The sequence below is a fragment of the Rhinopithecus roxellana genome, chromosome 12 (genome assembly GCF_007565055.1).
Source record: "Rhinopithecus roxellana isolate Shanxi Qingling chromosome 12, ASM756505v1, whole genome shotgun sequence".
Lineage (NCBI taxonomy): Eukaryota > Metazoa > Chordata > Mammalia > Primates > Cercopithecidae > Rhinopithecus > Rhinopithecus roxellana.
Genome location: NC_044560.1, coordinates 15,019,313 through 15,035,592, shown reverse-complemented (window position 1 = coordinate 15,035,592; position 16,280 = coordinate 15,019,313). Strand labels below are relative to the sequence as shown.

Genomic DNA, 16,280 nt, shown 5'->3' with positions numbered 1-16,280 from the left:
AGGAAGACCCCATCTTTAAATGTATAAAACAGATATAAATGAATAAAAAAGCCAGGCATGGTGGCATGCACCTGTAGTCCCAGCTACTCAGGAGGCTGAAGTTGAAATGTCAGCAGGAGGATCTCTTGAGCCCAGGAGTTTGAGATCAGCCTAGGCAACATACAAGACTGTCTTTATTTTTTTAAAGATATATATATATCCAACAAATACTTGTTGAATGAGTGAAGGAATGGAGGGATGGACAAAGTTGAGATGGCTAGGAAGCCAAGCTCAGCTGGTTTGGGGTTTGGAGGAATACCTAATCCCGTTCTATTAATAGCTCTATGCGTCCCCCACCCCAGTCCTGGGCTCCCTGGCTGGCTTCTGCCCGTGCCCATATTTGTGCACATACATAAGCCTTCTCCTACCTTCACCCCTGTGGAGGAAGCTCTCAGGCCAGCTGGAACCTGGGCTTGTCTAACCTGCGATTCACATGGTTGCCCTGGGGCTTGGATGGAGGAAGAGAAGGCAGGGGCATCCTGGCAGGCAGGACTGAGGTCAGGGATCTGCCAGGGGCCTCCATCAGGCTTTTCGGTGCTCAAAAAAGCCACCAGGAGCCCCCATCCTATTCCTGGGCTCTGATCAATGGGACGGAAATGAACACTTTGGGCGATGGGAATAAGCCAGAGCAGGAAGGAGAGGATAGTACTGAAGGGGAGGAGAGGGCCTGGCCTCGGGTGCAATGGAAGAGGCTTCCTGGAGGAGGTAGAGGACTTGTTTCTTACAGGACAGGGTTGAAGCAGGCATTTTTGTGAATTTGAGGACACAGATGCCTCTGGAGGCATCTCAGAGCTCTGAGCACTGCAGCGTGTGTCACAGCTGCCTGGGGGCTGCCTGGACATGGGGGTGCTTCCCGCCTGAAGCACCAGGTGTCATATTGGCTAGGACGCCCAGGCAGAAAATGGGGGCTAACAATACCATGTTTCACCTGAAGCGTTTCCTCTCTGCACCCTCCTTGGCCTTCCTTCCCTCCCTCCTGCTTCAGGCTGGGCCTGAAATCTCCAGAAGGAATGGCTCTGGTCCTCAGAGGAAGGGACTCAGCACTGTGTGTGCTGTGGTTAAGAGCACAGCTCAAGTGCTCTTAACAAGCCGTGTGTTCCTGTGGAGTTACTTCACCTCTCTGCTTCTGTTTCCTATCGGCAAAATGCGGATGCTAATAATAGCTCCTTCCCTGAAGGCTTGCTGGGAAGGAGATTAAAGAAATGAGGTAGTGAGTGTGTAGCATTCAGCACACCATGCCTGGTGTGGAGCAGGTGCCTAGCAAATGGCATCCTTCTGTCCCTCCTCAGACCTAGGAAGGTGAGGTGACTTGCCCAAGGGGTGCCGAGGTATCCATCTGGGTGGATCTGGACCAAGACTTGGGCTTCCCCCTCCCTGTTTCTCTTGCTGCACCTCCACCTCCATTCAGGAAGAAAGAAGATACTTGGACTCCAGGAAATGATCACCGTGGAAACCCATCTGCTGCTTCTTGTCTATGGCTGTTTGTTCCTGCAGCTCTGGGCTGCCTGAGTGTCTCACTGCAGAATTAGCAAGTGCGGAGGCTGGAGGTTTCCAGAGGCACTGAGGTCACAGCTCTCACTTGCTTGAGTGCAGATAACCATAAGCCATGGTGAATCCCAAGACTCTGCAGTATCAGTCAACTCCAGCAGATGCTTCAGTCTGCCCCTGTAGACCCCCCACCCCTGCCAGGATGCAGAGCAGTTCCTGGACCCCACAGGGTGCAGGGCCAGGGAAGCCATCTGGGGGACCTGGGGATGGGGGTTGGGAAAAGCAGGTTCTAGCCTCTGCTCCTCTTCTAGGCATGGCTGTGTGACCTTGGACAAGTCACACCCTTTTCCTGGGCCTTCATTTTCTTTTTCATTTTTTTTAAATTTATTTTTTATTTTAAAATTTGTTTTAGAAACAGAGTCTTACTCTGTCACCCAGGCTGGAGCTTACAGGTGCAATCACAGCTCATGGCAGCCTCAAACTCCTGGGCTCAAGTGATCCTCTCACCTCGGCCTCTTAACACACCGGGACTACGATGTGAGCCACCAGAACTGGTCCTGGGTTTTTCTTTTCTTTTTTAAGACAAAGTCTCGCTGTGTCACCCAGGCTGGGGTGCAGTGGCACGATCTCCACTCACTGCAACCTCCGCCTCCCAGGTTCAAATGATTCTCCCACCTCAGCCTCCCGAGTAGCTGGGATTACAGGCACCCACCACCAGGCCCGGCTAATTTTTGCATTTTTAGAAGAGATGGGGTTTTGTCATGTTGGCCAGGCTGGTCTTGAACCCCTGACCTCAGGTGATCTGCCCGCCTCAGCCTCCCAAAGTGCTGGGATTACAGGCATGAGCCACCGCGCCCAGCCTCGGGCTTTCGTTTTCTTATCATCAACCTAAAGTGGTAGCAGAACTAGGCTTTTCAGAGCAAAAAGATCTGAAATTCTTACTCAGAAGTAATCCTGACATAGTTTGGTAGGTCAATCCTTCCCTTTCCCATCCTGTCAACATGACTTTGTTAAGAAAAATTTTATAAAGCTTAGAAGTGAAGCAATGAGGAGCCTGTGTGGTCTTAATCCTCCCACTGGGGCATTGCATAACAAGCCCTCAAGTGTCGTAGGAGTCCCTAAAGGGGAGTAACTTTAACTTTTTTTTTTTTTTTTTGGAGACAGGATCTCGCTCTGTTGCCCAGGCTGGAGTGTGCAGTTGTGCGATCATGGCTCACTGCAGCCTTGACCTCCCACCTCAATCTCCTGAGTACAGGAGTACTCCAGGACTACAGCCCACACCACCACACCTGGCTAATTTTATTTTATTTTATTTTTGTAGAGACGAGTTCTCTCTCTGTTGCCCAGGCTGGTCTCCAACTCCTAGGCCCAAGCCTCATCCTCCCAAAGTGTTGGGATTATAGGCATGAGCCACTGTGCCTGGCCTTGTTTGAGTTTTTACACCCTGTGTATTGGGGCCCAAACTTTTTTTGTTTTATTTTGTTTTTGTTTTAGACGGAGTTTCGTTCTTGTCGCCCAGGCTGGAGTGCAATGGCGCGATCTCGGCCCAGATTCAAGCAATTCTCCTGCCTCAGCCTCCAAGTAGCTGAGATTACAGGCGCCCACCATTATGCCCGGCTAATTTTTGTATTTTTAGTAGAGATGGGGTTTCACCACATTGGCCAGGCTGGTCTCGAACTCCTGACCTCAAGTGATCCACCCACCTCGGCCTCCCAAAGTGCTGGGATTTCAGGCATGAGCCACCGTGCCCAGCCTGGCCCTAACATTTAATAAGTCTGAAAACTATGGTGCTAATGTATAGAAAACAGATAAGTTACAAATGATTTTTGTCCAACAGTGATACAAATGACTTCTGACCAACAGAGATCACCCCTAAAGGTTCTACTTCAAGCACTATAGAGCATTTCCCAATTTGGAATCTAGCAATCTTGTTCTGGCATTCCCTGTGCCTCCTCGACTCCTATCACTGGGTTCTCTGAACCAGCTCTGTCATCCTGAGATCTGCCTCATGAATTAGTGAAATTAACAACAGAGACATGTGCTTATTGTGTATTTGTATGATTTTTTTTTTTTACATTTAGAGGATTATAATTTGGGAGCTCACCCAGCCTCATTTTCCTCTTCTGTAAAATAGGGAATTCAAGGGAGAGGTTGAATATGTGCCAGGCACTACTGAGCTCTTTAGATCCAGAATTTCATTTAAGCCTCACAACAAAACTGCCAGGGCAGATGGCTATTCCCCCGATTTTACAGATGAGGTTCAGAGAGGTGAAGTGATTGCCCCAAGGCCACACAGCTAGTGAGTAACAGCCTGGATCTGAGCCACTGCATCACAGGAGGCTAATTCCCTCCTCACAGGCTTACCATGGGACTCGTTGGATGAGATAAAGGTGGAAAAGTGCTTGGCAAACTGTACAGGTAGATACACAAGTGATCATTGTAATCAACCCAAGCCTACCTTGCCTTACCTTTCCCCTCATGCCACCTTGCCTAAGACCAAGTCTAACTCTAATTAATGTTGTCCCAGACCCAAATGGACCTCCACTGGGATTACACCAGCTTCAAGAGGCTACAGAAGAGAACTGAAGCCACAAAATGAGACATAGGATTTATTTGAGGAGACTTACATACAGGGTGGTCCCATGGTGGCAAGCTGGATGGGAGAACCACAACTGCTTGCAAAAATAAAGGCAGTTTATATAGCATCCTCGGCCAGGCACGATGGCTCATGCTTGTAATCCAGCATTTTGGGAGGCTAAGGTGGGTGGATCACAAGGTCAGGAGTTCGAGACCAGCCTGGCCAACATGGTGAACCCCCATCTCTACTAAAAACACAAAAATTTGCTGGGCGTGGTGGCAGGTGCCTGTAATCCCAGCTACTTTGGAGGCTGAGGCAGGAGAATCATTTGAACCCGGGAGGCGGAGGTTGCAGTGAGCCAAGATTGCGCCATTGTACTCCAACCTGGGTGGCAGGGCAAGACTCAGTCTCAAAACACACACACACACACACACACACACACACACACACACACACACACACACACACACACACGGTATCCTCACGTAGCACCCTCCCTCAGCATTCTTCACGTGGCAGCTCTTGTTTCTTCAGTTATTGCTGTCAGGTGCACCAACCATACACCAGCCACCCCTAAACACCACCCAGGGTCTCTCCCTCTGGGAGGTGGGTCTCTGCTTCCTCTAGAGTGAGTTTCTGTTATCCAGAGAAAGCCAGGGGGGATTAAGGTGACCAGGTATCCCTGGTCCATCCCCTCACACACAGGAACTTGGTCATACCTCAAGTTGCAGGTTGAGATTTTAGTCCTGGCCACTCCTTTGGGGGTTGTATTCCTGGGACAGGGGTCTGGGGAACATCCCATATTGCCGGGGCAGGGGTCTCGGGACAAGTCAAGTGAAGTAAATTTCAAACCCTGATCCTGAAGTCATTCTATGCCATCCTCCTGAATGTCTCACCTGAATGGGACCCATTTGAAGGCTACAGAAGTCGTGCTCAGCCTCCCTCAAGTTAGTTTCTGGACCCTTCTAGAGCAGCCCACCTCCAAACACTTCAGCTCTGGGTAACAAGGGGTTAATGCATGGAGCCAGCTTGGCAAATGTTTACCTAACAGGCAGGCTGCTGCGAACCCCAGGTAATTAACAGTCTGCTTTCCAAAGCCCAGACAGGAAGGTTTCTTTCTCCTCTCCTTTTCCAGGGATGCCTCTTGGCAGAGTGAACGCAGCTTTCTGTTGGCTCTTTGAGAAGATGCCCAGTAGAGATGGGAGGTGAGGGCGGGGATCAGGCCTGGAGGGAAGCAGGCCCAGAACTGGGCACCAAGGAGGAGATGAAGGGGGCTTTGTCCCATTTCTCTTTGAGTCTTGGCCCCATCTTGGGAACCTGGCCCCAGACTGCCATTCTTGAGTATGTGATAACTACTGCTATAATTGGTGGAGCCCCTGCAAAGGCTGAGACCCTTACATACTTTGCCTCACTTAACTTTCACCACTACTAGAAGAGCAAGGCCCTCTTATCTCTGCTTTCAGATTAAGGAAGGGAGATACAGGGTGATTAAATCACTTGTCTAGGCTGGGCTCAGTGGCTCACGCCTGTAATCCCAGCACTTTGGGAGGCCAAGACAAGTGGATCATGAGGTCAGGAGTTCGAGACCAGCCTGGCCAACGTGGTGAAACCCCGTCTCTACTAAAAAAAAAAAAAAAAAAAATTAACCAGGCCTGGTGGCAGGTGCCTGTAATCCCAGCTACTCGAGAAGCTGAGGCAGGAGAATCACTTGAACCCAGGAGGCAGAGGTTGCAGTGAGCAAAGATCACGCCACTGCATTCCAGTCTGGGCAACAAGAGTGAGATTCCATCTCAAAAAAAAAAAAAAAAAAAAAAGAAATCACTTGTCTAGGGTCACCCAACCAGTGTGGGGTAAAGCCCATACTTGAACCACAGTCTATCTGGCACGAGATCTGCTGGATTTTTTAACTTTTCCTTATGGAAGGAAAAGCAGTGGATTTGTTCAGTACCTACTATGTACTGGACACTATGTTGGACACTTTATGTTTACCTCTAATCCTGGAGGTGTCATCTCCTTAAATTGCTTTAATAAGCTATTAGCATCAGAAGAGTGAGATAGTCACTTGAGTCCAGGAGTTCAAGACCAACCTGGGCAACATAGTGAGACCCCCCCGCCATTTCTAAAAAAAAAAAAAAAAAAAGAACCAAAAAGAAAAACTAGCCTGGCATGGTGGCACGTGCCTGTGGTCTCAGATACTTGGAAGGCTGAGGTGGCAGAATCACTTGAGCCCGGGAAGTTGAGGCTGCAGTGAGCTGTGATTGTACCCTTGCACCCCAACATGGGTGACAGAGCTAAAAAAAAAGAAGAGTGAGATAGTGCAGTTCATAACTAGGGGAGGAAGCATAAATGTGAATCTCAGAAATAAGAACAGAATGAGCCTCAACTTGCTTCTTGTAATCTGAAAGGCTCCTTGTTGGATGGTCATTAGTCTCACCTCCACACAAACCTTGAAACCAGCCTCGCTCCCACCTCCCCTGCCCTCACCCTAAGCTAAGACACCCTTGCTCACCCAGGATCACCGCATTGGTCTCTGGTCCCTGCTTTCCTCTCTTCTTACTAAAGTACTTTCTCCTTCCAGCAGCCAGAGGATCTTGGTAAAATATAAGCCCACTCCCTCCTTGGCTTTGACCCTGTATTAACCATGTCTTTTTATTGCCTGTATTTTAATGCTTTGTCACTGGGACCTTGCTGACCCTGGAAAGACTGCGCCTCTCAGAGCTAGCCAATTCCTAGAGACAGCAAGCAAAGGGCCCTGGAGTATGCCTTTCAAGTGCAAACCAACCAATCAAGAGCCCACACCCCACGCCACCTCCTCTATTGGGCTCTCACACTCAGGGCAACGATTCTCCTGCCCTCATCACCCCAGAGCCAGGTACCAGACTACTAGGGGTAGCCCCTATCCCCTGAGCTGACAGTATTCAAACGAGAAAATGCTAAGCCTGCTTACCCTGCCTTGCCCGTTCCTTTCCAAGGAACCTAGACAGAGTGGGGATAGGGTTTGGCTTCAGCTCACCCTCACTAGAGCATTCTTTCATACATCTGCTGATCATAAAACCCACACCATTACCTCGCTGACACCATACCCGCTAACCCCAAGGCTTTGGCCAAACAAAGAAAATCACCATTCTATATTGTTCTGTGCACTCATAATGTGTAACCATGTCTTTTACTTAAAGAAATCCAGGAACTGGCCTTAGGAGATCCAATGGTTGTGGAATATCTGATTTACAGGCTTGTTGCTGCTGGCCAGACCACCACCAGGTGGCCCATTACTCAAGAAAACCATCCAACTAGATGTACTGACCTGTATCTCCTACCTCTCACACGCTTTGCCCAGCCCAGCCTGCATAACCTACCCACCATCAATTCTCATGCTTTGCCTAATAAAAAATTCCAGCCAGTTCTTTTCAGGGAGTCAGCCAGGGAATTCTCTCGCTCTCTTGTGCTGCCTCCCTTATGCCAAGGCATAAGCTCCAATGAAGCCTTGTCTGGTTAAACTCTTTTGGCCTCATGTCAATTTTGATTGCATTGGCAGCCCAAGAACCTGTGGTTGATATCAAAACCACACTAAAGGCTCTTGCCCACCCGTTTTCCCCTCTGCCACCTGACAGACCCTGGTGTTTCCTCATGTGTCTCCCATGGTATAGCATGCCCCCTTTGGGATCTGTGAGTGTAACAAACTTCTTCTTCTTCTTTTTTTTTTTTTTTTTTTTGAGACATTCTTTTTCTTTCTTTCTTTTTCTTTTTCTTTTTTTTTTTTTTTTTGTTGAGACAGAGTCTCGCTCTGTCTCACCCAGGCTGGAGTGCAGTGGCATGATCTCAGCTCACTGCAACCTCCGCCTCTGGGGTTCAAGTGATTTTCCTTCCTCAGCCTCCCGAGTAGCTAGGATTACAGGCACCCACCACCATGCCCAGCTAATTTTTGTATTTTTAGTAGAGACAGAGTTTCACCATGTTGGCCAGGATGGTCTCTATCTCTTGACCTCATGATCCGCCCATCTCGGCCTCCCAAAGTGCTGGGATTATAGGCACGAGCCTATAATCTCTTCAATGGCAGTAATCTCGTGATATGCTAGCCTCACCATAAGCCAGTCCCTGATGGCTTCCATCATACTTAGAATAAAATCCAGACTTCTTTCCATGACCTAGAAGAGCCACCAAGCACTGGCCCCTCCCTGCCCTCCAGGCCCTTGCCTCTGCCCTCTCTTCCTTGGGGCTCCAGCCTCACTGCCTTCTTCCTGCCCTCACATGCAGTCGAGCCTTGGGGGCCTTCCTCTGCTCTTCCCTCTGCCTGGAACTTCTTCGCTCAGAGCTCAGCTGGGGTGGCTCCTTTCCCATGTCCAGGGCTCAGTTTACAGTCACCTTCTCAGCCAGGCCTTCCATGAACACTCACCATCAAGGAACAATAACAGCCAACACTTCCTGGAGGTTTTCCATGGGCCAGGCACTATTTTATGTACTTCCTGTTTACTATTCACTCTTTGAATCCTCACAACCCTCTAAGGTAGATATTGTTACACTTTCTATTTTGCAGATGAGGAAACTGAGGCTCAGAGAGGTTAAATAACATGACCAAAGTGTCACAGCTAACAGGCAGGAAAGCCGAGACTCAAACCCGGCGGCCTGTTTCCAGAGTCCATGCTTGGAACCACAGAGCTGTATTTCTCAACACAGAGTAAGCACACAATAAATACTAGCACATTGTTGTTTTATCAGAGACTATGTTTCACCCACCAATTTTCTTTCTCTTTAAAAAAAAAAAATATCTTGGCCAGGCGCGGTGGCTCATGCCTGTAATCCCAGCACTTTGGGAGGCCGAGGCAGGCAGATCACAAGGTCAGGAGATCGAGACCATCCTGGCTAACATGGTGAAACCTCGTCTCTACTAAGAATACAAAAATTAGCCGGGCGTGGTGGCGGACGCCTGTAGTCCCAGCTGCTCGGGAGGCTGAGGCAGCAGAATGGCGTGAACCCAGGAGGCAGAGCTTGCAGTGAGCCGAGATCACACCACTGCACTCCAGCCTGGGTGACAGAGAAAGACTCCGTATTAAAAAATATATATATATGTATCTCTCTCTCTCTATATATATATATGTATATATATAGACTGTAGGACCCTAAAGGCAGTAGCCTGATGACTTTTTATTTATTTATTCATTTTGAGATGGAGTTTCACTCTTGTTGCCCAGGCTGGGGTGCAGTGGCATGATTTTGGCTCACTGCAACCTCTACCTCCTGGGTTCAAGCGATTCTCCTGCCTCAGCCTCCCAAGTAGTTGGGATTACAGGCATGCACCACGACACTCAGCTAATTTTGTATTTTTAGTAGAGACGGGGTTTCACCATGTTGGCCAGGCTGGTCTCGAACTCCTGACCTCAGGTGAGCCACCCACCTTGGCCTCCCAAAGTGCTGGGATTATAGGTGTAAGTCATCACATGTGGCTGACATTATTTTTTATTTTATTTTATTATTATTATTATTATTTGGAGACAGAATCTCACTCTGTTGCCCAGGCTGGAGTGCAGTGGCACAATCTTGGCTCACTGCAACCACCGCCTCCTGGGTTCAAGCAATTCTCATACCTTAGCCTCCCGAGTAGCGGGTACTACAGGCGCTCGCCACCACACCCAGCTAATTTTTGTATTTTTAGTAGAGATGGCGTTTTGCAATGTTGGTCAGGGTGGTCTTGAACTCCTGACCTCAGGTGATCCACTCGCCTTGGCCTCCCAAAGTGCTGGGATTACAGGCGTGAGCCACCGCTCTCAGTCCCATTATTTTTTAATGTAGAGGCTGGGTCTCACTCTGGTGCCCAGGCTGGAGTACCATAGCTATTCATAGTTGTGATCATAGCTCACTCATCCTTGACCTCCTGGGCTAAAGCGATCCTCCTGCCTCAGCCTCCTGAATAGCCAGGATTAGAGGCACAGGCTGCCACCCTCTCCCTAATGTTCTTTCATTGAGTTTGAATCCCTTCACACAAGTCACTCACTGTCCAGTTTGTCCCACCTGCTCCCTATTGTCTCAGGCCAATTTAACTGACTTGGTTGAACCTTGAAGACATTTATGCCTCTTACTCAGCCCCTCATTCTTTTGTTGTTGTCGTTGTTGTTGTTGTTGTTGTTGTTTTTGAGGCAGACTTTTGCTCTGTCACCAAGGCTGGAGTGCAATGGAGCAATCATGGCTCACTGCAGCCTCTACCTCCTGGGCTCAAGCGATCCTCCCACCTCAGCTTCCCGAGTAGCTGGGACTATAGACGCGCACCACCACACGTGGCTAATTTTTTTTTTTTTTTTTTCAGTTTTGTAGAGCTGGGCTTGACAGCTCACGCCTATTATCTCAGTACTTGGGAGGCTGAGGTGGGCGGATCACTTGAGGTCAGAAGTTTGAGACCGGCTTGGCCAACATGGTGAAACCCTCTCTCCACTAAAAATACAAAAATTATCCAGCTGTGGTGTGGTGGTGCATACCTGTAGTCCCAGTTACTCAAGAGGCTGAGGCAGGAGAATCACTTGAACCCAGGAGGACATTGCACTCCAGCCTGAACAACAGAGTGAGACTCTGTTTCAAAAAAAAATATTTCTGTAGAGACATGGTGTCGCCATGTTACCTGGGCTGGCCCCTCATCTTTTAACCAATACCCACCATGCCAGGTGCTGTGCTAGGCCCACAGAAATGAATAAGAAGGTACCCTCGCCCTCCAGGAGCCCACGGTCACATGTGGAGGCAGACCTGCACCCTGGTCACTTCATTGCAGGGTTATGTGTGCTGTCCTAGGGATGCCAACAAGTGTTAGAGAAGCACCTGGGAGTACAGAGCAATCAGCCAAGGAGGACATCCCAGAGAAAGTAACATCTCTACTGGGTTTGAAGGACGAGACAGGAAGCAGACGGAAGAAGGGCAGCACAAACAAATGCATGAAAGGGGTTGAGCGCTCGGGTGTCTAGGGACTGGCTGATCACGTCGGGTGTGAAATGTGTCTAGGAACAAGCCAGTCACGCTGGGTGTGAAATGCATGGAGGTGGCTGAGTGCATGCGTGTCAAGGGACCAGCTGATCATGTTGGGTGTGAAATGCATGGAGGTGGCTGAGCACACGTGCGTCGAGGGACCGGCTGGTCACGTTGGATGTGAAGGGGGTGTGAATCTGCCTGGCTGAGGGAAATTGATCCAGATCTTGAATGGCTTCTGTAAGGCCTGCAACGTCTGTTGTGGAGGCTGCAAGCAATCCCAGAGGGATTTTATTTTATTTTATCTTATTTTGCCTGGCCTCAGTTCATTCTGTTTTTTTTTTTTTTTTTTTTTTTTTGAGATGGAGTCTCACTCTGTCGCCCAGGCTGGGGAGTGCAATGGCATGATCTCTGCTCACTGCAACCTCCACATCCTGCGTTCAAGCGATTCTCCTGCCTCAGCCTCCCGAGTAGCTGGGGTTACAGGTAGGTGCCAACACGCTCGACTAATTTTTTTGTATTTTTAGTAGAGATGGGATTTCAGCACGTTGGCCAGGCTGGTCTCCAACTCCTGACCTCAGGTGATCTGCCCACCTCAGCCTCCCAAAGTGCTAGGATTACAGGCATGAGCCACTGCACCCGGCCCTCAGTCGGTTCTTAGAACACACTCCGTCACCTGGTTCCCAGAACTCAGACTGCATAATGGTGACTTCATCACTGGCCAGGGCTCACAGTTATTGCAGCAAAGGCGTCTCTATACCTCTCTCCCCTCCAGCGTCGCCAGCTGCCCCTTGCCTCTCCTGCCCCCATCCCAGGTCCCTGACCCCACTTTACCTGCCATGTTTGTGTAATTTTCTCAGGCTCCCAGCAGGCATTGCCACCTACAGTGGGATCTGATCATGGAAGGAAAACACTCCCCTGAGGACCTAAGAATGCCCTACCCTACTACACATGCTGCACCCCATCTGCTGCCAACCCTTCTGCCCTGCCCTGTACCCAAAACCAGTGCTATGTCAGGCTGAGCAGTCTCCCTAGAAATTTTAAGCAGAGATTGGCACGATATTACTAGCAAGGTTTCCACCCCCACTCCCATTCTAACCCCATCCAATTTCTCCAAAGCTACTGAGAACTTGGTGCTCACCAAATCAGCTTATGTTCTGCAGGCTGGCAAGCCTTTACCAGGCATTTGATAGGCTTGATGATAACAAGGCTGGGGGCCAGGAAGAGAACATTAAGAGCAGGAATTCAGGCCTGCCTTGGCCTCTAGGCATCCCTGAACTGGCCCAGTTTCCAAGAATCATTTTTGATGAGAGATTCTCAGAAGCAGGACGTTGTTGAGGCCAAGTAAACTCCCAAAGGCCTGGAAGGAGCCAGAAAGCAGAAAGGGTAATGCTTCCCCCTCCCAGGTGGGAGTGAGCAGGATGACCAACTCCTTTCCTTGCAGGAAGTCTCCTCAACCTGGCTTCCTTCTGGGCTCCGTAGTCCCTTTTCCTCCCAGCCAGGGCCCTGGCAGCTGCCTTGGCAGATGCCCGCCATCTCTACACTTAGGCTTGGCAGACAGGGAATGTGACAGCAGCCTCAGAGAACCCAGTTTCCGTCCCTTCCCTCCAGCCAGGCATCAAGGTATGGTAGCAGAACAGGGAAATCCGAGTTCAATCCTGGTTTTGCCAGCCATTAATTGTAAGACCTTGGGTAAGTCACCTGGCCTCTGCGTACCTTGGTTTCTGAACCTGCAAACTGGGGGTGGAGCTACTGACCTCTCAGAATCATTGTGCCAACTGAATGAGCTCAGGTGTGCCGAGCGCTTGGCACAAACATGTTCCTTCCCAGGGCTGGACACTAGCGTTTGGCATTCTTTGGGTGGAGTGGGGCCAGGGTGGTTATTGTCTGGACCACACAGAGTCAACCCATATTTTAGCAGAGAAGACAGCACTTGCAAAGGTATGCAGGGGTGACAGGCCATGGCAGGGTTGGAGAATGTTATGTTCCCAAGCAGTTTGCTGTCCCTGGAGCAAGGGGTGACCAAGAATGAGAAGGTGGGAGATAAGTCAAAAAAGATAGCTAGGGTCAGGACATGAAGGGCCTGAGCCAGACTAAAAAGCTTAGCTCCACATGTACCCCTCAAACTTAAAAGTTGGAAAGAATGTAATCCCAGCACTGTGGGAGGCCGAGGCGGGCAGATCACAAGGTCAGGAGATCGAGACCACCCTGGCAAACACGGTGAAACCCTGTCTCTACTAAAAATACAAAAAAATAGCCAGGCGTGGTGGCGGGCGCCTGTAGTCCCAGCTACTTGGGAGGCTGATGCAGGAGAATGGCAGGAACCCAGAAGGCGGAGCTTGCAGTGAGCCGAGATCGTACCACTGCATTCCAGCCTGGGCAACAGAGTGAGACTTCGTCTAAAAAAAAAAAAAAAAAAAAAAAAAAAGTTGGAAAGAAGAAACTAGATGTATATATGTAAAAAATAAAAGGCTTAGGCTCCATCTCAGGCTTGCTGTCATGGGGTACGCAGTGAGGATTGTGGAATGTGATCCAGGCAGACCTAGCTGCAAATTTCAGTTCTGCCACTAGGTTGGGTGGCCTCGGGCAAGTCACTTAGTCTTAGCTTGAGTTCTCCCATCAGCAGATCCTGAGACTCAGGAGGTGCTGGAACTAAATTGCGGAGGTAATTTCAGGAAGCAGAAGTGGGGCATGGAGAAAGTAAGACCGGGAAGAGAAAAGGTAATAAAGGGTGCATAAATGTGTGGGTTGCTGCCAGGTGCACCCGGGCGCAGTTCTGCTGGAGACCCTTTGAGAGACAGTGTGAAATCATCCTATTTGATGGGGACATTGCTTGAGCCCAGGAGTTTGAGGCTGCAGTGAGCTCTGTTTGTGCCACTGCACTCCAGCCTGGGCGACACAGCCAGACTCTGTTTCTTAATTTAAAGGGAAGGAAAGGGAAGTGAGGGGTAGGGAAGGAAAGGGAGGGGAGGGGAAGGGGAGGAGAGAAGAGGGGAAGGGGAGGGGAGGGAAAAAAAGAGAGAAAGGAAGGAAGGAAGGAAGGAAGGAAGGAAGGCCGGACTTCCTGGCGACTCCCACATCCGCAGGAAGAACAAAGACGCAGCACTCCCTAACGCCAGAATCCCGCAGCCGCCCGCCCGACGAAAGAAACAGAAGCCTCAGAAAGAAGAAAGAAAGGAGGGAGGGAGGGAGGGAGGGAAAGAAAGAAAAACTCTTCTATATGAAGACGAGGAGGTTGGGCATTTAGGCACCAACTCTCTTGATGGTTGAAAGTTGCCCTTGGGGTACATAACACGCCTATTCCTCCTGGTTCATAAATACCTAAGAAAGCTCTGAGGCAAGGAAGCCAAGAGAAGCAGGCTTTTGTGTGGCAGAGCCCTGAGCATGCTGAAAACTACCACACTGGCAAGGGAACTTAGAGAAGGGATGAGGGGCTATGAGGCAGGTGTCAACACTGTCTGCTGTTACCTCTTTGAGCCTCTGCTTTCTCGTCTGAAAAATGGAAAGGATATGACATACTTCACAGGAAGATTAAATGTAAAGTATTTGAAAGTTACCTAATGACACGGCTGACGCCTAGGAGATAATCAATAAATGGTAGGTATGCTTGGGCTCAGCTCAGACGCCAGCTCCTCAGAGAATCCTTCCCTCCCACCCTATTGAGAGTAGCTCACTCCCTTCATTCTCCATCAAAGCAGCATCCTATTTCCTGTGGAGCATTTAACATAGTATGTAATTATCTTGGTTATGTGTGTGTTTGGGGTTTTTTGTTTTTGTTTTAGAGACAAGGTCTCACTCTGTCACCCAGGCTGCAATGCAGTGTTGCAATCATAGCTCACTACAGCTTCAAACTCCTAGGCTCAAATTGTCCTTCCACTTCAGCCTAGGCACACACTACCACACCCAGCTATTTTATTTTTTAATTTTTTATAAGACAGGGTCTCACTATGTTGCCCAGGCCAGTCTCAAACTCCAGGCCTCAAGTGATCCACCTGCCTCAGCTTCCCAAAGTGCTGGGATTCCAGGCGTGAGCCACCGCGCTCCACCTGTGTGTGTTTGTTGAAATCTGTCTCTCTTCACTAGAATGAAAGCACCACGTGAGCGGGGAATTGATCCCTCTTATTCACTGCTTTATATGCAGCGCCACGCAAAATGCCTGGGACATACTAAGTGCTCAATACTTTTTTTTTTTTTTTTTTTTTTTTTTGAGACGGAGTCTTGCTCTGTCACCCAGGCTGGAGTGCAGTGGCCGGATCTCAGCTCACTGCAAGCTCCGCCTCCCGGGTTCACGCCATTCTCCTGCCTCAGCCTCCCGAGTAGCTGGGACTACAGGCGCCCGCCACCTCGCCCGGCTAGTTTTTTGTATTTTTAGTAGAGACGGGGTTTCACCGTGTTAGCCAGGATGGTCTCGATCTCCTGACCTCGTGATCCGCCCGTCTCGGCCTCCCAAAGTGCTGGGATTACAGGCTTGAGCCACCGCGCCCGGCCTTTTTTTTTTTTTTTTGAGAAAGGGCCTCACTCTGTTGTCCAGGCTGGAATGCAGTGATGCGACCTCAGCTCACTGCAACCTCCGCCTCCCAGGTTCAAGCAATTCTCCTGCCTTAACCTCCCCAGTAGCTGGGATTACAGGTGCCCACCATCGTGCCTGGCTAATTTTTGTATTTTTAGTAGAGACAGGGTTTCGCCATGTTGGCCAGGCTGGCCTTGAAATCCTGACCTCAACTGATCTGCCCGCCTCGGCCCCCCAAAGTACTGGGATTACAGGCGTGAGCCACCGCACCCGGCCTCAATACATATTTTTTGAATGGAAAAATGATTACAATAGCAAAGGAAAGAAGGACAGTTCCTGTTCTTGACCTTTGTTAAGCAATTCTTGTTAGCAAGGTGTTAAAAAGGATTCATTTGAACTCCACCTGGGTCCCAATGCTGATAACGACAAGGTGTAGCTATATGCAGAATCAGACCTAAGTCAGTTTCTCTGTCACTAGTGCATGGCCCACTGATGTGTAGGCTATAATGCAAGAAAGAGCTAAGAGTACTGGAGCAGTTTCCAGCTAAGGGCAAGGACATTTTGGGAGTGCTTATTTGAAGACAGTGATTTGAAAAGAATAAAGCTATTGTATAATTTTGCCTCTTTGTCTCTTCCCAGTCAGAGTTATTGAGAAACTAATGAAGTTTTAGCTCCAGAACCTCTTCTCAGGCCCTGGAAGGAGACCTAGCAATGTGTTCC

At 49.4% G+C, this 16,280-nt stretch overlaps 1 non-coding gene across 1 annotated transcript; it reads right to left on the bottom strand.

The window, feature by feature from the left end:
- Positions 1 to 11,691: 11,691 nt before the first annotated feature.
- LOC115892555 lies at positions 11,692 to 11,774 on the bottom strand. The gene has a single exon (XR_004052425.1).
- Between the last annotated feature and the right edge of the window lie 4,506 nt (positions 11,775 to 16,280).